This window comes from Nesoenas mayeri, assembly GCF_963082525.1.
Source record: "Nesoenas mayeri genome assembly, chromosome: 16".
Lineage (NCBI taxonomy): Eukaryota > Metazoa > Chordata > Aves > Columbiformes > Columbidae > Nesoenas > Nesoenas mayeri.
This window is the reverse complement of record NC_137562.1, coordinates 1,817,606-1,839,540: the sequence shown is the minus strand read 5'-3', so window position 1 is coordinate 1,839,540 and position 21,935 is coordinate 1,817,606. Positions and strand designations below refer to the sequence as shown.

Here is a 21,935-nt window from a genome sequence, read left to right as displayed (position 1 = left end):
GTTCACCCACATCTTGCATATTGTTTGGTTGTGCAAGGACAGGGAGTAGAGGTATAGATAGGAGAGTATACAGTGAGGGTCAGAAAGGGTGAACAAGATGTTAAATAGCTTCCCTAACAGGAACAGTATATGTGGAAGCCTTCATGATAGAAAAGAGATGGCTGAGAGGGAGCTGGAAATACCCTGGACCTTTGGAATAGAGAGCACTCTGGACCAGGAATAAGAGAGTACTAACTGACGAGAACAAATAAATGCTGGAAATGAGAAGGAAAAGAATCATACATAGTCATGAATGATCTTTCGATGAGGTGCAGTGGGAAAAGAAACTCAGTGAGATGTGAGGCAGATTTTGACCGTTCTATTAAAGGGACTGCTCTACGTGCTGCACGCACAGCTGTGGGGAGTCTCTTCCAGCCTGTCTATGTGTGCCCGTGCTTGAGTTAATGTACCCAAGCATCACCACAGGCAAGTTCATCTGCTCAGGGCCTCGGCATTGCCCACAGCCCCTCAGTCTGGTCTGAAAACCCGCATCAAACCAAATCATTCCAAAGACAGCTAAAGCAGGGGAGCCTCCCTCCAATGTGGACAGACTGACCCAGTGCCTTCCCCTGCTCCAGCACTTCCCGAGCATGGTCTCTGCCACCTCTGAGCTCCTGCTCTCCTGCCAGCACAGCCCGCAGCAGCGCAGGCCGTCTGCTCTGGGCGCTGCTCCGCTGGCAGCTGCAGGGACTGACATGAGCAGTGAATGTGTTCCTTCACCTCCTTTCCTCTTCCTCCTCACAAGACCCTGCCCCAGCAAGTCCCTGCCCATCCAGATTGGAAACCCCGCTCTGTCCGTAGCCCCGGGCCCACACGGGTCTCTGGTCGCCCGTGGCCAGGACACAAGTGCTGCGGGCCCTGCTCAGAATCAGGCCGGGTGTTGCGGGAGCAGCGGGCGCTGCAGCCCCTGGCCCTCAGCGCCTTCAAAGCAGCGTGTGTCCCTCGGTGCCCCCTGCCAGGCACAGCACAGCCGGGCATCGCAGGAGACATCGACAGCCCTTGGCTGGCACCTTCCTGCCCCAGCCCAGGCTGGGAGTGCGGATTGATTTGGGGTTGCCCACCTGCCACCCCTCTTGCATTGGTTTCTGTCACTTGGTTTTGGTTGCAAATTAAAGCTGGTTTAAACTTACTATCTGTTTGGAGTTATTCTGGGGTGCCTCCATGAGAGCCCCCCATGAGGGGCAGGGACCCAGGCATCTAGCGCCCCACATCCTGCCCCACATCAGTGCTGAGCACCCAGATATCTGCCCTGCTACTTCGCAGCTCCCTGCCCCCCAGTGCTGCAGGGGACCCAGGTGTCCGGCCCACATGTGCCACACAGCCCCCTAAGCTGCTGGTGAGGTGGGGCTGAAAATGAGGTTTTTCAGATCTGTGAAGCCCTTATGGCTCTTAGGAGGGACTTGAGGGGTCCCCATTGCACACAAAGCCCACCCCTCCCCCCCCCCCCCCCCCCCCCGAGGTCCTGGGGAAAGGAAATGATCCTTTTTCTTGTGCCACCTGGCTGTGTCTGCCAGCCCAAGCAAATGTCTTTGGGACAGGAGGAATCTGAAAGTCCACAGCGGATTGTCTGTCCCGAAACGGTCCGGGCCCGGCGGGAGGGGAGCTGCTCCTCCGCACACCCTCCTCTGCGCTCGGAGATCCCTGCTCAGATAGAACCATTTTTATCAGCCTGACGATGTCCAAACCTACGTTGCTGAGAAGACAAACCCCACCACCAAAGCAGACATCTGATGCCACCGTGAAGAACTGCAGACCTTGCCACACCAGCAATGAACCTTCAGAGTGACAAGTTCAAGCCCGGTGATTCCAATGCAGCAAATGGTCACGCACTGCACACAGTCAGCTCGGGATTAGGCCGGCCCAAGGGCCTTGGCAAAAACGCACCGCAGGCTGCAGGAGGCACCGCGTTGCTCTATCATCGCATTTCCACGCTGCCGCCCGGGGCCGCCTGGAGCCCGTCTGGACACGCGTGTGGGCCACCCGCTCTGGTGACCTGCTCTGAGCAGGGGCCCCCACTGGTGCTGACCTGCTGCCCCGCTCCCTCCTGGGCCTGCTGTTCCCAGCGCTGGCCGTGCCGCGGCCAGGCTGGAGCTGCTGCTGCTGCTGCACGGCCTTTGGGAGACCATTTCTAGACCCTTTTTAGACCGTTTCCCTGTCACGGGCAAAGCAGCCTCCACTCAGGGAATTGCCCTGACTTGGCCCCCAGACCCAAACCACCAGTGGTGCCTCCCCCAGCTTTCACCTGCACAGGACAGGCCGGGAGGCCACGCCAGCCGGTCTTGAGGGGAAAAGAGGAGAAAAGGAGCTCCCGGGGCAGGGAAACGCAGAGCCCGGCACCCAGGGCACACGGAGCGCCGTGCTGGGTACCCAGAGGCCGCTCTACAGGAATCCATACTGTACTTACAGACGGTATAAAAACACTTTTTTTCTGTAACAATTCACGTGCCTTGGGTGGAGCAGTGACTCCCCGGCCGCGCAGCGCTGTTTTGCTCATTTATCTTTAATGAAAGTTATTCTAAATTTCCTGAGTCATATTTGACTGTAACAATTTGGTGCCGTGACTTGGATCCAGTCCTCTGTGCTGCGGGATCCTGTCTCCAGGAAGGGCGCCCCCATCTACGGATGGTCCTGGGGCTGGGGTCCTGTGTCATAGACCCTGGATATCTGAAACAAAGATAAGTGAGCAAAAGAATAAAACTGCAGTTCCCCATAATCTCTGTGCATGGAGACCCGGGCGAAGACTCAGCAGGAGTGTAAGTGAATCCGTTTGGTCAGGAATCGAGAACCTGTAATTTTTGTGTGCAAAGAGCCAAACAAAGTAAGTGAATCCATCCGGTCGGGGAAGGGACCCGAAGTGGGAAAAGGCACTTTCGGAAGATGGGGCAGGAGTCCCCATAGGCGATCCTACTCGGTTGGGTGGGAGTTGGTTGTTTGTGTGAGAGTGAGAGCGTGACTGAGATGGAACGTGGTTCCGAAGCGAGCGCGGAGGTCTGCTAACCGCGGTTCCAATCTCCCGCGAGGGACTTGGCCGGTGAAGGACCGAAGCGATTCCTATAGGCTTTGTGGGTGGGTAATAGATCCAAACCCCCTTACAAAACACCCTTATAAGAACAACCAGGGACGAGTTAAATTAGGGTAAGGACCCAGAACCCTAGGAGAATGGGGCAAAAGAAGAGTAAATCTTCCGACCTCGTAAGGGACACAAGTGTTAAATTACCTGAGATTCCACCAGATAGTCCCTTAAGTATCATAAAATTCTGGGACGATTACCCATCTAGAAAAGGGAAATCAAGAGAAAAGATGGTACACTATTGTATCGAGGTTTAGGGCAGAAAACAGATCAGGAGGGACCGTTTATATTGGCCAGTATTTGGATCATTTGAGGATTGGATTTGCCAAGCTTTAAATATCTATGTGAATAGTAAAGAACCATTTAGCTTGGAAGAAAGTGAATATGCTAGTTTATGGATTAGATCAGACACCAGAATTCATCTATTTACATTAAAAGAGAAAAAGAAAGAACAGAAGAAAAAGGGCTGGGAGACAGACAATTCACAGTTATCACCCCCGCCCTATATCTCACCTCCGGCTGCATCTGCCCCTATTCCCCCTTCAAATTCTGATCCTCCTACCCCTTCGGTTCCCAAATCAATTTACCCTCGCCTTGAGCCCCCCCATCCACTCCATTAGCAAGTGAAAATAAGAGAGTGACCAGGAGTCAAACTAGAGAAAGACCAGAGAATGTTATATCCCCTAAGGGAAATTGCTATGGGAGGGCCAGAGCCAGGGGCAGGGTTTGTATCAGTCCCCCTGAACTCAGGAGGTGTAAGAGAATTTAAAAGGGAAATGGGGAACCTGCTAGAGGATCCTTTAGCGGTTTCTGAGAGATTTGATCAATTCCTGGGCCCAAACCTATATACTTGGGATGAAATGCAAGCAATTTTAAGAATTTTATTTACTATAGAGGAAAAGGATATGATTAGGAGAGCAGGAATGAGGAATTGGGACCAGAGACATCAGCATGGTCCGGGCGCGGACACAAAATGGCTGCTCCAGCGGCCTAATTGGGACAATCACAATCAAGAACACAGAAATCATATGTCCGATTTACGAGATGTGATAGTTCAGGGTATTAGGGAATCCGTTCCTAGGGGGCAAAATATAAATAAAGCCTTTAATGAACATCAGAAAAAGGATGAGAGACCTACTGAGTGGCTGGAGAGATTAAGAAAGAGCTTACAACTATATTCAGGGTGAGACCCCGAATCTCCGGTGGGACAAGCACTCCTTAAAACACAGTTCGTCGCAAAATCTTGGACAGATATTAGAAAGAAATTAGATAAGATCGAAGATTGGCAAGAAAGGGGTCTAGATGAATTATTGAGGGAAGCACAAAAAGTATATGTACAGAGAGAAGAGAAGACTCAGAAAAGACAAGCTAGAATATTAGTTGCTGCTGTAAGAGAAGGACAAAAAGGAACCAGGGATCAAAGACCTAGGGTTTCCCAAGGGAACAGAGGACAGGGTACACTGGAGAGAAGAGAACAGGCCTTTCCAAAAGAAATAGAGTGCTTCTACTGTAAAAAGAAGGGACATTTACAGAGGCATTGTAAGAAACGTCAGCATGATGAAAAGGTGTTTAAAGAAGATTAGGGGGGTCAGGGGCTCTACTTGCTGGGGACCCAACAAAATCTTGAGCCCTTGATAAAACTAAAACTGGGTCCCCTTACAAGATAAAGAATTCGAGTTCCTAGTGGACTCGGGTGCAGAAAGATCTATGGTTCAAAAGATACCTTGGGGCTGTAAAGAATCCCCAGATAGTATAAATGTAATCGGGGCGAAAGGGGAACCTTTTAAGGTGTCTCTAACTAAAAATGTAGAAATAGAAGCACCTAATAAATATGAAATAGGGACGTTCTTCTTAGTACCTGAAGCTGACTATAATCTATTGGGAAGGGATTTGATGATTCAGTTAGGGATAGGTTTAGAAACAAAGGAACAACGCGTACAAGTAAAATTGTACACCCTTACAGTTCAGGATGAAAAACAGATAAATCCTGAGGTCTGGTATACTCCAGAATCAGTGGGAAAATTAGATATAGAACCCTTTAAAGTTTCCATCCGGGATCCTGAAAAAATGATTGGAATAAAACAATACCCTATCTCCTATGAGGGGATAAAAGGTTTACAGCTGGTTATAAATAGACTTTTGGAACAGGGTTTACTTGAGCCGTGTATGTCACCACATAATACACCCATCTTACCAGTAAAGAAACCAGATGGGTCATATCGGCTGGTACAAGATTTAAGAGAAGTAAACAAAAGAACGGTTACCCAATTCCCAGTAGTAGCAAATCCCTATGTTTTGCTAAATCAATTATCCCCAGAACACAAATGGTACACTGTAATAGATTTAAAGGATGCCTTTTGGGCTTGCCCTTTAAAAGAAGAGTGTAGGGATTATTTTGCCTTTGAGTGGGAAAACCCTGATACACATAGAAAACAACAGTTAAGGTGGACTGTTTTGCCCCAAGGGTTTAGAGAATCCCCCAACTTGTTTGGGCAAGCACTGGAGCATTTACTGGAGTCCTTTGAAACCCACGAGGGGGTAGTTTTAATCCAATATGTGGACGATCTATTAATTGCCGGAGAAGACATGGAAAGAGTTAGAGATGAAAGTATGGGCAGGACAAAAGAAGCCAGTAGGATATTATTCTAAATTACTAGATCCTGTAAGCAGGGGATGGCCTACTTGTCTGCAAGCTATCATAGCTACGGCTTTATTAGTAGAAGAAGCCCAGAAGGTAACCTTTGGAGGGGAATTGAAAGTATATACCCCCCATAACATAAGAAGTATATTGCAACAGAAGGCAGACAAGTGGCTAACTGACAGCAGGCTGTTAAAATATGAAGGTATTTTACTGCATTCACCTAAACTTGAGTTAGAAACCACCAGCTTGCAGAATCCTGCTCAGTTTCTTTATGGAGAACCTGCAGAGGAGCTGTTACACAACTGCATAAAATTAATTGAAACACAGACAAAGATTAAAGAGGATTTAGTAGAAGAAGAATTAAATGAAGGGGAAAAATTGTACGTAGACGGTTCCTCTCGAATAGTAAATAGACAACGAAAATCAGGATACGCTATCATAGATGGCGTTAGTTTTCAAGTTAGAGAGTTGGGACCCCTTGATAAAACCTGGTCAGCCCAAGCATGTGAGTTATACACTTTAATGAGGGCCCGTCCCAATGCCCCCGAGCAGCCCCGCCATGTCCCAGGCTCCCCGGCTGAGCCCTCTCCATCACCCGCTGCTCACCTCTGCCTGTTTGACAGTGCCCTGAGCACCGCGTCTGCCTGTGGGACAGCAGCAGTGAGACTGCGCTGCACAGCTCCTGCACTCAGCACCGCGTCTGCCTTTGGGACAGCAGCGGTGAGACTGCGCTGCACAGCTCCTGCACTCAGCACCGCGTCTGCCTTTGGGACAGCAGCGGTGAGACTGCGCTGCACAGCTCCTGCACTCAGCACCGCGTCTGCCTTTGGGACAGCAGCGGTGAGACTGCGCTGCACAGCTCCTGCACTCAGCACCGCGTCTGCCTGTGGGACAGCAGCGGTGAGACTGCGCTGCACAGCTCCTGCACTCAGTACTGCGTCTGCACTTGGGTCACAACAACCCCATGAACGCTGCAGGCTGGGGAAGAGCAGCTGGAAAAGGACCTGGGGGTGTTGGTGACAGCAGCTGAACATGAGCCAGCGTGTGCCCAGGTGGCCAAAAAGGCCACCAGCATCCTGGCTTGTATCAGAATAGTGTGGCCAGCAGGTCCAGAGAAGTGATTGTGCCACTGTGCTGGGCACTGCGGAGGCCAAACCTTGAATCCTGGGGACAGTTTTGGGCCCCTCACAACAAGAGTCCTTGAGGTGCTGGAGTGAGTTCAGAGGAGGGAACAGAGCTGGTGAGGGGCTGGAGCACAAGTGTGATGAAAATGCTGGTTGCTTCTCACCTCCCTACATGAGATTCCCTGTAAAATAGGGTCTTAGCATGACAGAGACTGTAGGAGGGAAGGGGATGGACGACTGCAGGCAAATGCCAGACACAGTCTGGCCTGGCTTGAAGGAAGGCAGCCACAAGGCAGCACTTGGCAACAAACTCTTTATTGCCAGCACAGGGCTGTACTTGGCGGAGCTGCCCAGGGCTGGACGCGTCTCTTGCCGCAGCCCTGCCCAGGACATGGCCCGCAAGCCTCCCAGCTAACGGCCTCGGCGCTGACGCGGCTGCTGGGGCTCGCCTCCCACCGGCTGGCCGCGCGCTGCTCTGCGTCGTGCTGCTCTCTGGGCAGGGGCCTTCGGAGCTGCCGGAGGGACGGGCTGTCTGCAGAGCTGTGGGCCCGTGGAGGGGCGGGTGTCCTCAGCGGGACGGCTCTCCTTTTTGTCTCCAGGTCCGGGCGAATTTGCTCCCTTGCCGGCTTCCAGGCTCCGCTCTTCAGGTGCACCAGGGAATCCTCGTCCTTCCTCCACGCCTGGACTTGAGAAAGGCGCCTGGGGTGGCTGCGGCCGCCTGCTGGAGACACCTCCCCTGAGAAGCTCCAGCAGTCCAGAACATGTGCAGCTACAGCCTCCTCCAGACTGAGAGGCTCCAATGGCTTCCAAGGTGCTGCAAACAACGTTGACAACTTCTGTGGCCAGACGGTCAAGCGAAGCCCCTGAAGTTGCTCTGTCGGAAGCTGCAGTTTCAGCTTGCCCTGATTTCTCTCCCTCGGTTTTGCCCGGTTCGGTGGTTCCTCCAGCAACAGGCCCTGGCTCAGATGTGCCGGATGCAAAGTGCTTCCCCAAGCTCTCCAGCACGGTCGCTGTGAGCTGCTTGGCCGCCAGTCCAATTTGCTGCCGATGGTGCAGAGAAGAGATCTCCGGAGGCTCTGCAGCTCTGAGCGCACCGGCTGCACCTTCGTGTCCCAGCTCAGGCTGGGAGGGGCTTTCGCTCTCATCACAAGCTGCTCTCAAGCGTCGCCCCCATTTCATGGAGTTGTTTTCTCCTTTGGGTGGAGGTGGGCACGATGGTTTCTGAGGCAGCAGCAGCCACGGTCCCAGAGAGGAAGTGTTGATCTTCCCCCGCAGTTTGGGAGCAGGCTCTAACTTGGGCAGGTGTTCCCGAAGCTTCTCCTGCAAGGTGACAGCAGGTTGTGTCTGGCTGCGGGCTGGACAAGCACTCCCGGCCCTGCGTGCTGAGGCGTCCCGCGGGCCCAGGACAGGGCTCTGCTCCAGCCCCGCGACGAGGGCAGAAGGGAAGGGCTTCCCTCGGGACGCTGCGTGTCTGTGAACTCCCCGCTTTGCTGACCTGCTCTCGGATGAACGCTTTCTCGGCCTCCAGCTTGAGCATGGTCCGGTACTGCCTGTACTGGTTGAACTCCTTCAGCGAGCAAACCACCTGTGGAGAGCCGGGGGCAGAAATCCCCCAAGCGCTGTGAAGCCGGCTGCGCAGACTGCCTTCCCGAAACAGCCGGGCCCGGCGGGAGGGGAGCTGCTCCTCTGCACACCCTCCTCTGCGCTCGGGAACCCCCCCGGGAGGGAACCGTTTTGATCAGCCCCATCGCATCCAAACCTACGTTGCCATCGCTGGTGACTAAACCCTGCCTCTTCAGCCACTGCATGTTGTCCTTGCGTTGGTGGTAGGCCTGCAGATGCGGGTCATGCAGGCTGTTGTACTCGTTGCTCATGCGGTGGCCCAGGGGATCCCCAAGGTCAAACGAGCCCGAGGGCCGGTGAAGCTGTGAGAGATGTTCCAGAGCGTGAGCGGGGCAGGAAGGAGCCGCAGGGACGAACGCACCTCCCAGCTCCTCACGCACACAGGCCGGCATTTCCAAACCTGCGAGGCCCAGACTAATTCCTGGCTTACTTCCCACCACAGGAAAGATCTCTCTGCTTGAGACACTCTGCAGCGGAGAAGAAAGCCTGAGCCCAGGCGCTCTGCCTGGTGCCGATCTGCTGGTGCTGTGGGAGCACAGGGGGCTGTTTACTGCGGGGCCAGAGGGCTGCACCCAGTGCTGCACCTGCAAGGAGCTGGGCTGAAATGCTACAGAATGCCGCTGCTCTGGGCACGTTCTCCTTTCTCTGGGCACGGGGAGCCAGGAGCTTCCCTCGAGTCCCCAGCCCCGGCCGACTGAAGGGCTGCAGCTCCCGCTGTAGAGCAGGCGGCCACGAGGACTTGTCTGGATCACGGGGACCCCATAAAAGAGGAGAGCCCTCCTACCCCTTTCTTCTGCCTTTACCTTTTCCCCCAGCTTTCCCCTGCTGAACACAGGCTTGGAGCCGGGTGTCACGGGGATCTTGACACCGAGGGTGAGGTCCAGCAGCTTAGGGTCCATTGGGCCAGTAGCTGCTTCTCCCAGGTGTTGTTCTTCTGTGTCCGACCTAGGAAGACAGAGACCCTCAGGCACAGCTCAATGAGCCTCCTGCCCAGCGGCTGCAAGAAAGGGCCCGTCCCAATGCCCCCGAGCAGCCCCGCCATGTCCCAGGCTCCCCGGCTGAGCCCTCTCCATCGCCCGCTGCTCACCTCTGCCTGTTTGACAGTGCCCTGAGCACCGCGTCTGCCTTTGGGACAGCAGCGGTGAGACTGCGCTGCACAGCTCCTGCACTCAGCACCGCGTCTGCCTTTGGGACAGCAGCGGTGAGACTGCACTGCACAGCTCCTGCACTCAGCACCGCGTCTGCCTTTGGGACAGCAGCGGTGAGACTGTGCTGCACAGCTCCTGCACTCAGCACCGCGTCTGCCTTTGGGACAGCAGCGGTGAGACCGCGCTGCACAGCTCCTGCACTCAGCACCGCGTCTGCCTTTGGGACAGCAGCAGTGAGACTGCGCTGCACAGCTCCTGCACTCAGCACCGCGTCTGCCTTTGGGACAGCAGCGGTGAGACTGCGCTGCACAGCTCCTGCACTCAGCACCGCGTCTGCCTTTGGGACTCCAGCAGTCAGACTGTGCTCCACAGCTCCTTCCAAGAGCTCTCCTAGAGCTGCGTCCTTCGCTGGCTCCTGTCGCTCCAGAGGCACCCGGCAGCAGATGCTACAGCCGCTCTCCCGGCGAGCGGCTTTATAGAGCACTCGCCATTGTGGCATCACGGCGTTGCCGCATTGTCACATCACTGGTTGCCGTGACGCTGCCCCGCTGCTGCCCAGCGCCCCGCGTGAGGCCCGTCTGGTGGCCCAGCTAGACAGGCCTGTGGCCCCCGCCCTTCCTGGCCCGGCTTGGAGGGGTCATCTCCACAGGCCCCTTCTCACCTCAACTCTCCTGTGATGCTGTGAAGCAAAGCAGCATCCTCCTCAACCGGAAAGAAAGACAACGCACACCTCTTGATACCAGAAAGCCTATTCTACTAGTCTACTCTATTCTATATAGTTCAGATTGCTTTGAGCACCATGAAATCTCACCATGAATGTTACCAAGGAAGGGGCATCTACCACCTATCTGGGCAATCCGTGCCAGCAGTTTACCACTCTCATTGTAAAAAAATTCCTTCCTTGTATCTAGTCTAGATCTCCTCTTTGGTTTAAAACCAACATTCCTTGTCCCAAGAAAGAAAAAAGGAGAAAAGGAGCTCCCGGGGCAGGGAAACGCAGAGCCCGGCACCCAGGGCACACGGAGCGCCGTGCTGGGTACCCAGAGGCCGCTCTACAGGAATTCACTTCGCTAGAGCTCCGTGTTCGGAAAAAGACACAGAGAAGTCAAACAAAAACTTCATTTGAGTAACGAAGAGCCTACCAGGCATACCCCTGTGGGGTCTCTTCCAAAACACAGGGAACGCAGCCCCCGTTGACCCCAGTTCCCCAGCCCTCGCTCCCGGCTGCAATGATCCCTCCTCCTTTCCCCATGGGCTGAGGTACTCAGAGGGTACAACCTTTCCGATCCGCCTGCTCCCCATCTCCCCACCCACCCCGGGAGCTGCCTGGTTCAACCTCACTGCCCTCATTGCAGCACCGGGCTGTCGCAGCCCATGTTTGTAAAGACCCGGGACAGCTGCTCCTGCCCCAGGCAAAGGGCTCTGCTGGGCACCCACAGGCACACGCAGGCTCGGGGCCGCACCCCAGGACACACGCAGGACCCAGGAGGAGCCGAGCTGGGCTCTTTTATGGGAGCACTCCAGAAACTTCTCTCAGCCGAGGCGTTTCACTGGTCACGGCCCTGTCTGTCCACCGAGGGCGGGAACATGACCATAGTGGTCTCTTGGGCCAGGAGCTTCTGGTGCTTTGGGGGCGGGGGGAAGCGAATGTGCCCCCTGGGCAAGGGAGAAACAGCAGAGAGGTCGCTCAGCAACTGCTGCCCACAAGCAGCAGCCCCGGCATTTCCCAGCTCCCTCAACACTGACTTTGTTGTCAGAGGCAGCAAAAGCGCTTCCTGGCATTAACCAAGATCTCTCTGGGATGGCCAACTCAGCTGCTTCTCCTGGCTTTAAGCCTTCCATTGCCATCCACAGGCTTGGTTCTCCCCTCCTCTCAACTCTGATGATGCCCACAGTGAACGTCTTGCCTCCCCGCCGTGCTGTCTGATCACTGCATCACCACCTTCCTCTGCCACTGTCCTGAGCCCTCACCTCCTGAACCCTGGAGCACCTGAGCTGGAAAGGGACCAGACCATCAGGTTTCTCCTTGGTTGATACACAGGGCGGGCACTTTAGCAGGGTGATTTGTCTGTCATCTCAGTCTCCATTGAGTGCATTTTGTGAGAGCAGCTTCACAAGTTTTCCTGCCCCGGGGCCAGCCCTTGCTCTGGGCAGCACAATGCAGTGCTGCTTTACCTGTGTGACCTAATCTTTGACGCAGCCATTCTCCCAAACAATACCACACAAGTTTTTAAAAGTTCCTTATTGTTATTTTGCTCATTTGAGTCAACTCATCTCCCTTGTGGTTCCAATTTGTTGCCAGTCTTTGTCTTTACCTTGAAGTGAAGCACCTTGTTTTCATTAAACAGCCTTTTGCTTAACTGCAGAAATGGTGGAGTTCTTTACTTCAGGGAAAACCCTGTAAGACCCTGATGACCACAATGGCAGGGGCATAAGGCTGCCTGTGCTGTCCTCTTTCTACTTCACGTTCCCTCCAGTTAAGAATATTTTAACTGATTGCTCCCAGAGCTGGAGCACCTTTCTTCCGAGGGTCATAGCGAACACCTGCACAGGCGCAGCGAGCACAAACCCAGGGCAGGTAGTAGACACTATCCCTACATGTGCAAAGCTGTACAAATATGTACAAATATATTCTATGGATACAGAAGCGCTTTTGTTTTTTAAAATCTGCAAAACATAAATATATATAAAAGTGTATCCATGAGACGATGGTTTAATAAGAGGTGAACTTAATAATTAAAGTTTAAATGCAAACGGAAAGAAATGAAACAAGGAGAAGAGGGAAGCGCAGGGAGCACAGTTTGCGGGTCTGCCGGGCAGTCCTGAGCCTGTGGGGAGCGAACAATCCGCACACGGCTGGGGCTCGGGGCCAGGCCTGTGGGGTGACCCACAGCACCCACCCCACCCCAGCCGTGCAAAGGAGGGCCCAAGCCTGCCTCAAGCCAGCTGGGCGACCAGCCACTGCTCCTGGGGCAGCTTTTGGTATTTGTGCTGTGCAGAACGCAGGCACGCATCCCACAGATATGGAAAGCCAGAACTAAATGCCAAATTCCCAGGAGCATGTGTGTGGGGACAATAACCCCAAAGGGATTCTGGGGAAAGACCACATGAGCTGCGAGAAGAGAGCTGGGCCAGGGCACTAGAAACAGAAAGCTGGGGTTGGTGTGAGGTGAGGATTCTCTTGGCCGCAGCCGTCAGTTGAGCTTGAAACCACTTGTAATCACCGCTTTGCAGGATCACGTTGTGCTAGCTGTGTTTGTCCCGTCCTTCGAGGATTTTATGGGCTGCTTTCAAAACACAGGCCTGGCTGACCAGGCAGAAGACAGTGGCGCTCAGCAGTCTCATCCACTCTTGGAACCACAGCTCTCCAAGAAAAGACAATATCAGAGAAAGGCCATTGGCGTTCAAAGAACAAAAACAAAAGGCTTTTTTTAAATGTAAGGCCTTTTTGCATGCTAGAGAATGTCACCCATCCGCTAATTGGGGTATTAACTCTGGCCTATTAGATACGTTCTCCAAGAAGCCCTGTTGTGGTTTATCTTGCAGACAGTGATAACTGGGATGTGATATTATTATACTTAAACTGAAGTGAGAATGGGGAAGTAACGATGCCGTTTTCAACTCTTTCTCCAAAAATCTCCTTCTAAAATTCATGGCTCATTTTCAAATCTCATCTGAGGTGGTTTGGTCTGGAGTCACTGGTGTCTCCTCGCCCAGTACTGCGAGCTGCAGGCAGGGGACATCGCCCTGCGCACCTCGACTAAACCCCAGGGTGCTGCCACCCGTGGCCCTGGCGAGGCGGGCGCTGAGCAGAGCGGGTGGGAGCAGCAGCGCGGCCAGAGGGGACACAGGGCTCAGCTCTGTCTGCTGGGACCCGGCTGGACTCCTGTCCTCACTCGCTGGGACCTTCAGCCTCTCTGCCACACCACTTTCTCCTCTATAAAATCGTCGTGACTCATCCCTATTTTACCATATTTTTTCCATATTTCTATCAGTTCCATTCTTTGGTATAGCTTCCATACATTTGCCTGATAGAGACACTAAACTTGATCAATGGTCTGTAATTCCCCAAATCAATTTAAAAAGTGGAATCATATTTGCCGTGTCCCATTCCTCTCATATCCAGGACATTTCGTTTTATGGTTTCGTAAGCAGGTAGATGACTAATTTCTTGTTTAGTCTACAACACAGGAGCGAGTATGATCTAGTGCTAGCAATTTCTTCTTACGAGCAATTTATCTTGAGTTTTCTTCTCCTTCAGTTTGAAACAGATTTTCTGGCTGACTCATTCCCAGTAAAGAAAAATCTCATCCAGGGAATAGCCTGAAGCTGTTCTGTGGTAAAAAGCAATGCAAAGGCTTCAGCTGGCTTCTCAAAAACCTTTCCAGTTTTCTCTCAGTGTGAACCTCCATGCGTTTGGACAGTGAATAGACAGAAATGGGGGTCATCTTGACCTTGGGCCTCACAGAGAAGTTCATCAACACACCCGTGTCCAGCTGCTCCTCCCAGGGTCTGCCTCTGCCCCTGCTGGCACCCGGCTGGGCAGAATGCCTGGGAGCATCATCCCACCCCACCTGGGAGCACCATCACCCCACCTGGGAGCATCATCACCCCACCTGGGAGCATCATCCCTCCACCCTGCTTGTCCAGAAAGCCACCACTGCCCACAGCTGCCTGTGCCAGCTCCAGCTCCAGCCCAGGGAGGACCAGGACAGCTGCTGCCCCGCTGGGTTAGACATGGGATCTGTCACGCGGGTGTCCCGTAGACAAGCAAGTGTTGTGCTGGGACCGAGTGGCACTAGTGTCTGAGCTTCAGGAGCTCAAATACAAGCTCTGTTTTAGAAGCATTTCATCAGTTCCTTATTACACTGCACCATGCATTTTCTTACAGGCTGTCTTCTATCGCTCGTGTTTTAATTAGCTGATTATTTTACACACCTCCATGTAGGGCTGGGTGACCCCAGTGGCAGGATGGTCCAGTGCTCTGCTGTCTTTTCTACTGGGAACACACTCGGGAACAGTTCATCCATGTACTGTCTCGGGTCTGCCTCCCCTCCTCCGTTGCTATTCATTAACAGCCTTTATTTAAGAACACAGTTAGAAGCAGCGTGTAGGACCACTGGATGGCACCAGAAACCAGAGTATGGACTAAGTTTGGGCAATACCTTGTTTTTAGAGGTTTGGGATAGTGCCCTACCCAGGGTAAAGTGAGAAGTGCTGGGGCTGTCACACTATGCTGGGAAGCAAGTGTTTCCACCTGGAGAGGCTCCTGATGAGGGGAAAAAAGACCGCAGGCGGCAGAGGACAGCACAGGCAGTCCAGAGGGCGCTGCGAGGGGTTTGCTGTGCGTTCCATGGGCCCCTCAGTTCCAGCAGGACAGGGAACTGCTGGAGAGAGTCCAGCGCAGCCACCAAGATGCTGAAGGGAGTGGAGCATCTCCCGTGTGAGGAAAGGCTGAGGGAGCTGGGGCTCTGGAGCTGGACAAGAGGACACTGAGGGGGGACTCATTCCTGGGGATCAGTATGGAAAGGGGCAGTGTCAGGAGGATGGAGCCAGGCTCTGCTGGTGACAACCAGTGACAGGACAAGGGGCAATGGATACAAACTGGAAAACAGGAGGTTCCACTTGAATATGAGAAGCAACTTGTTCCTGGTGAGGGTGTCAGAGCCTGGCCCAGGCTGCCCAGGGGGGTTGTGGAGTCTCTTTCTCTGCAGACATTCCAACCCGCCTGGACACCTTCCTGTGTAACCTCATCTGGGTGTTCCTGCTCCATGGGGGGATTGCACTGGGTGAGCTTTCCAGGGCCCTTCAACCCCTGACATCCTGGGATTCCGTCCGGCTGCCCGCGTGGCAATGGAGTCAGGCAGCGGGGACAGAGACACAGGTATGACCTTGACCTTGGGGAGGGCTCCCCCAGCACTCACACTTGCACATTGCCAGAACCTCCAGCGGGGGAAGAAACGGCGCATTTGTCTGGCCTGTTGAGAATTTAGTGTTACCTGTGGAGGGGGTAGAAAAATCCCCAACCAACACCACAAAACCAGCACCAACAAAACCACACAGGAGGTGTTCCAGGCTCCGAGGACAGTGCCAGCGCTCTGTGTGAGCCGCACTTCGCCTGTCTCAGGGGCTGGTGACCCAGGTTTCAGCGCCCTGGGCTGAGTTGCTGCCCCGACCTCGCCGACTGGGCTGTGTGGTCGGGGCTCTGCTGGCAGCGCGTTCTCTCCTGCTCGGAGCTTTCCAGTGATCGCTGTGAGGGCGGAGAGAGGCCGCAGGGCAGAGCCGGGCCCGCACGCGCTTCGCGCCAGAGCCGCGGGCAGGCCGGCCCCGCTGGCGCTGCTGCGGCGGCAGAGCCAGGGCCGGGCCGGCCCTCCGGACCGTACGCGGTGCCAGAGGAACAACCCCCAAGATGGCGATCGCTCACCCCCCACCCCCCCGCCATCTTATCTGTAGTCCCGACCCCGGAGTGGCCCGTGCGCAGGCGCGGTCCCGCGGCGCCGCGCGCACGCGCAGGGAGCCGCACATGCCGCGGCGGTCGGAGCTGCTGAGGTACCTGCGGTCCAGGTGAGCCCCGCCGCGGCCCCCCGGCCGCCCGCGGACACCCCCGGGCCGGCCCCGCGCGTCCTCCGCGCCCAGCGGGCGCCGCCGCGGCGGCACTGAGCCGCTCGGCTGCCGTTGGGCGGCAGGTGCCACAAGGCGGCTCTGCGGGAGCCGGTGCGGCGGCCGCGCCCTCGGGCACCGTCTGTCCTGCCGAGCGCAGCGCCCCGCGGCCGCTCCCGCCGCTCCCCGGGTGGGCACCCCGCGGGGTTCCCGGGACTGCTCCCGGGCGGGTCCCGCTGAGGCGGTCGCTGCTCAGAGGACGGGACCGCTCGCTCGGAGCTGGTGAGGGAAATAATCCCTCGTCATGCCGGGCTGCGCTGGGGAAAAGGAGGAATGCCTCGAAACTGCCCCTGGGTTTATCGCAGAGGTGTTTTTCATGTAAATAAGGAACTGGAGGGCTCTGGGCTTTCTGCTTGCTCTCGTTTGTAGCTTTTCTTTCTGGTATTCAGATCTCGGCATTCTCAGTTGTATTATTTATTTTGCACAAGGAACATGGTGTTTTTCTTTAATTTAGTACAGTCTTGTTACCATGTGGATAGGAAGGGAATAGTCTGCAAAACTTTTTTTTCATGCGTCATTACTTTAGGCCAATGTCTGCTGCTATTTTGTATTTAATGTAAGTTACACGGAGTAATTCAAAACATTGTCGCAAAGTCAGGTGCTTTTACTATCTTAAAAATGGTCATTATGACGTGTGTCACAGAGACGCGGCGTTCCAGGACAAGTTAGGGGCTGTGGTGGCTCCCAGGAAGGGCCAGGGCTGGCTCGGCCTTGGGTTGCGGAGCTGCCGGGGGACCTGGTGTCACAGCCCTTGTTTGGTTCCTCTGGAGGTCAAAGAATCTGGAACCAGTGTGTGATGAGGTTGTGACACGGTGAGGTCATATCGTGTGGGTCACCGTCAAAGTTTGCAGTGGAACTGAGGTGACTCAGTGGCCTGTGTTCGCTCCAGTCCAGTGGGAGTGGAGCATCTCCCGTGTGAGGAAAGGCTGAGGGAGCTGGGGCTCTGGAGCTGGACAAGAGGACACTGAGGGGGGACTCATTCATGGGGATCAATATGGAAAGGGGCAGTGTCAGGAGGATGGAGCCAGGCTCTTCAGGTGACAACCAGAGACAGGACAAGGGGCAATGGGTGCAAACTGGAACACAGGAGGTTCCACTTGAATATGAGAAGCAACTTGTTCCTGGTGAGGGTGGCAGAGTCTGGCCCAGGCTGCCCAGGGGGGTTGTGGAGTCTCCTTCTGTGCAGACATTGCAACCCGCCTGGACACCTTCCTGTGTAACCTCATCTGGGTGTTCCTGCTCCATGGGGGGATTGCACTGGATGAGCTTTCCAGGGCCCTTCAACCCCTGACATTCTGGGATTCTGTGTTTACTCTGGAGAATAGGAAAGGTCTGACAAATGTCAGTGTGTTGCATCTGGGAAACCCAGAAGAGTTTCTGTGCTTGAATATTGAGGTGATGAGAAGATGGGAGTTACAAACTGAGAAGAATCCACTTGTGCTTCCTGTGTCAGGCGTGCTTGTGAGTCTCCCATGTTCAGACGGGAGGACTTGGGGGCTTCTGCCTTTTCTGTAGAAACAAGAAGACAACAGTCTTCCAAATCCTGGAGCGTGTCAAACCGTGGTTAGCACCAGCATATCGGTCTGTGGTGAAGAGTAAAAAGGTAATGTAAATTCTAAGAGCTGAGTTTAAAATCAGTGTGGAGCTTCTCTAGCATAATAATTTCCTTGGATCAGGGGAGCGGAGCTTCCCAACCGTGTGTCTCACTGAACTGGAGACAGACTCCTGAAGGACAGTCACTAGGGTTCATGTGGATTACTGGCCTGTGGAGAGGGCTCAGGACTGGCAAAGACTGTTCCAATTTCAGTTATTTGTTTGGGATTTTGAAACATGGTTTATGTGGCACATGAGGCACTGAAATTTATCTTGAGGGCAGAAACTTAGTGTGGACTGTACTTCTATTGAAATGTTTGCAAATGTAAAAGCTGGAAATGTTCTAAAATGAAAATTATCCAACTGCTGGAAGCAGCGTTATTGAAGGCTGTAGTTGTATTCCTAGCTATTCATTTTGTATCCAAGGTTAAAAACTAATTGAAATTAACAAACCTGTTTAATTTGCATTTTCATCATCTCAGATCACCTTCAGAAATCTTCGTTGTGGTTCAACCAGGAGGGTCCTCCAGTGCTTCTGTTTGCAGCTCATAGTTAACATTGATCATACATGACAGCATCTTAAGTGTTTTTCATTGGAAAACGTAAATGTAGGAGTACCTTTAGATTTCAGAGGCTTCATTACATACAACATATATTTTGATTCCTTAAAGATATACTAGGAAATTTTCTTAAAAATGCTTCTAGGACAGTTTTCTTAAACATTACTGTGTTGCATGCTCAAGGTAGATGTTAGAGCAAAGTAGTAACATATAGGTACGGTATTTTCTGTAAGAAACTCAAAAAAATGTGGTCATAATATAGTCTAAGCACAAAAATTAAAAAAAAATAGCAGAAAGCAAATCAGCTTAAAATTTTGGGGGCATTTGGGTCTTCATATGTAACAGAATAGGGATATTTATTATTAATTATTTAATTGTCATTCTCACAAACAACAGCTCAGCTGAATTACCACCACTGCTGCTTCCTGGAAAAAGGTAAAGCCGATCGCACAGTGAGTTCTATTTCTGTAGCGTAACCCTCCGTTATCGGGGTTTATCTTGGGCTCATCGCTTGTCAGCTGGGTCTGGGATACAAATAAAGGTGTCTCTGCTGTGCACGACTCTTAAGCTCCATGTTGGACAGTTGCGCAGTACTGGTTAAGGCTATTTGTGTCTGTAATTATTACAGCCTGGCTTAATCTACAGTAGCTAAAGGAGAACAGGAGTGTTTTGCTGCTGTTTCTCTGTGCGGTTTTGAAGAAAATGTTCCTGATATTTGTCTTGATGCATCTCAGTGGTCTCATTTTAATGTGAATGTGTTTTGGGGGGAATAATAAAATTCTGTGTTGCTTTTCCCAGGGAATTCTCAGTATTCTGGCCAGATTAGGTCAGCTATTAAGCAAAGCAGTTGTAATTTGGTCCTGACGTGGGATGGACTGGATGCTTGTGCCTTCTACTGTGCGAATTTGGGTTGATAAGAAATTCTAATAATCTCACTTGGTCTTCAGTTCTGTTCTCATAAATTCTGAATTGTAAATGGGACTTGCTAGATTTTTAATAGTATATTCTTATTGATCATTCACCTTTTTGTGTCTGGTCATATCCTCTTGGCTTCTGTGACTGATGCAGCACAATTTAATGTAGTAATCAAATTGATGCCATGGGAAGGAATAGCTTTGTTTTCATTTGGCTGTCATTCTCACCAGACTTGGATGAGTTTCTGTATTTACAGCGGGTTTTAGTTTGCTGGAGGGGTGTTCCTTACTTTATATAGTATAAATATAGTAGAAGTTATAAATGTGATGTTTAATTTTAAAGTAACCTTTACTGTTCGTTCTTGTATAAACCAGACTGTCTTTGTAATTACCAGATGGATTAAAAATGTGAAACTGGCCCTTTTTTTTTTCCCACTAAAGCTGGAATTGTAGCTGTTTGCTCTGTGTTTGAACAGAGGATATATGCAATATGCTGCTTCCTTTTTGTCTGTATTTTGTGATGAAGCTGTGTGTTACATCTTAGATTGATCTGGCTGGCAAGCAAAAGGACTTATCCTATTCTTGCCCTGTTTTCTGCCATCTCCAGCATTTACTGGGCATTCTCCTGACCAGTTCAGTTTGCTAAATAAGCAGGGCACTAATCCAGCCTCTGTGTCCTCATCTCCCCAGACGATTGGCATTTGCCAGATGAGCAAGTTGAGTGAGTTCAAAGAAGGACTGAGGAGTACTGGAGACGGAATTGATTTTTGTAGTGTAAGAGCAGCCATAAAATCGGGTGGAACCATCTAGTCCACTGTTCTTTCCTGACAGTGACCAAAAAGAGAAGAGCGTAAGATCAGGGCAAATTATATAAACCTTTATCTGATCGCTTTCTTGTCTCTCCTCAGCTGTAGGATGTCGAGAGGTAGATGTTATTTGCTTTTATTTTGTTCACGGTTAATGTATTTTTCTTTTGTGAACTTCCCATGTCTCTGGTCCATTTAAATGTAGAGCACTGACACGTCCCAGGGGAGACCTTCCAGAGCACAAAATAATGTTGTAGGTGCTGACTGCCTCTGCTTGCTTTCTTTTGAACTTGACAGCAGCTAGCTTCATTTTATGTCTTGTAGCTTTTGTATTGTTTGAAAGCAATGAACAACTGATCCCTGTTTACCTTCTCCATGCAACGATGATTTTATAGGCTTCTGTGATATGCCACTGCAGTAATCTCTGTTTCCAGGCAAAAGAACCCTAGCCTAATTGATTATTCCTCATTATTCATCTTTTCAAATCTTCTTTCCTTTTAAAAAATATTTTCCCCTTCCATTGTGTCCTCTTGAAATGAAGGAACAGGTTCTGCGTCCAGGATTTAAGCTGCAGACATTCTGTAGCTTTATATGGTTGTTTAATTACTAATAATTTCCTAACTTTATGTTTTTCTTTCTATGTTGAATGACTGTGAGCTGGTGCTTTTATCAGCCTGTCATGACTCCAGCAAGACTTTCTGAATATTAATGATGAGTTTAGAGCACATCACTCTATATGTGAAATTAGGATCATTTTTCTTTAAACGGCTGCTTTATTTGCTCTGAATTTCATCTGTTATTTTATTTCCCAATGATTCAGTCTCACAGGGTTTTTCTGTGGGTCTTCAGTCAGCCCTTCTTGTTACTGTCAGAAGAGCTTATATCCTTGGGAGACTTGGACTCCTCGCCCGTTTGCCCGGGTTGTTTGTGAACACAGCGGATAGAAGAGCACTGCAGAAGGCTCCTGCACGTCTCCCTCCATCATCTGTTTTCAGTTGGTTATTAGTCCAGGCGAGGGCTTTCCCATTTATCCTTCAGCTGCAGAGCCGCTGAAGTTCATAGAATCATAGAATCATTTTAGTTGGCAGAGGCCCTCAGGATCTTCAAGTCCAACCATAACCTAACCTAACTCTGGCACTAACCCATGTCCCTGAGAACCTTGTCTAAACGCCTTTTAAACCCCTGCAGGGATGGTGACTCCAGCACTGCCCTGGGCAGCCTGTTCCGATGCCCCACAGCCCTTTCCGGGAAGAGTTTTTTCCTAGTATCCAATCTGAACCTTTCCTGGTGCAACTTGAGGCCGTTTCCTCTGGTCTTGTCACTTGCTACTTGGGAGCAGTCAGAAGCTCCTGAGCGTTCTGGTGCTGCTGTCCCCGCTGTACCCCTGGGTGTCACCGCTGTCCTCACAGCGCTGTCCTGTGGCCCCTCCAGCGGTGCTGCTGCGCAGGGACTGCAGGCTGCAAACCAGCCCAACAAATTACCAGTTAACACTGATGTAGCATCGCTGCACTGCTGGTACACCGATGTGTGGATGTCCTCAGCACCAGTTCAGTGAGATCACTCTGTATTTCTGTGCTCGCTGCTGCTGGTTGAAATTGTGACGATCCAGTCTCAGCCGTAGTGCAGACAGAGGCCGTGTGTCTGTGCACAGCCCTGTACTTGTTACTGCAAACTGACATCAAAACTTGATGCTGTAGTTAGATTAGTATCACTTGGTGTGTGAACTGCACCCAGGTACTAATTTGATTGATTTTGTG

At 52.0% G+C, this 21,935-nt stretch overlaps 1 protein-coding gene across 1 annotated transcript in view; it reads left to right on the top strand.

Annotated features, from left to right (window-relative positions):
• The first annotated feature begins 16,164 nt into the window (after positions 1–16,164).
• The window catches only part of NDRG3 (NDRG family member 3), a 60,930-nt gene continuing 55,159 nt past the window's right edge, over positions 16,165–21,935 (top strand). Inside the window, exon 1 of the mRNA XM_080354641.1 lies at positions 16,165–16,209. The gene's annotated coding sequence lies outside the window, so the exon portion shown is untranslated. The remainder of the gene's footprint in view (positions 16,210–21,935) is intronic.